Source organism: Myotis davidii, unplaced genomic scaffold (genome assembly GCF_000327345.1).
Source record: "Myotis davidii unplaced genomic scaffold, ASM32734v1 scaffold170, whole genome shotgun sequence".
In the NCBI taxonomy this organism is placed as follows: Eukaryota; Metazoa; Chordata; class Mammalia; order Chiroptera; family Vespertilionidae; genus Myotis; species Myotis davidii.
The window spans coordinates 698,436-698,887 of record NW_006282528.1 but is presented as its reverse complement, the minus strand read 5'-3'; positions in this window follow the sequence as shown (position 1 = coordinate 698,887).

Sequence of the window (452 nt, the reverse complement as noted above, 5' to 3'; positions counted from 1 at the left end):
CGGGGGACAGTCACTGCGTGCGCGGCCCCAGTGGGAGGGCCAGTGTTGCTGCTCGCGTGCTGGTTCCCCTGCCCCTCGCTCTGCTCTCCGAGGCCAGGCTCGGGTTCAAACAGTGAAGCCGGAGGGCTCTGACCACGTGCCCCCCCGGGTGGGGGTGGGTGCCATGGCCCTGTCCACCTCCACAGACTCCCGCCTGCCCGCTGCGGCCGCCAACACAGCGTGAGCCACGGCGCCAAGAGCCGCGTTTCCACCGAGATGCGAAGGAGCGAACTGACCTGCGCCTTCAGCTCCCGCCTATGGGCTGCTCCCCCGCCTATGGGCTGCTCCCCCACCTACGTGGCTGCTCCCCCACCTACGTGGCTGCTCCCTCACCTACGTGGCTGCTCTCCCACCACCTGCAAAGCTGCATGGTGGGGACCCTGCTATAGGTTCTCGGGCTTTGCCAGTCAAAA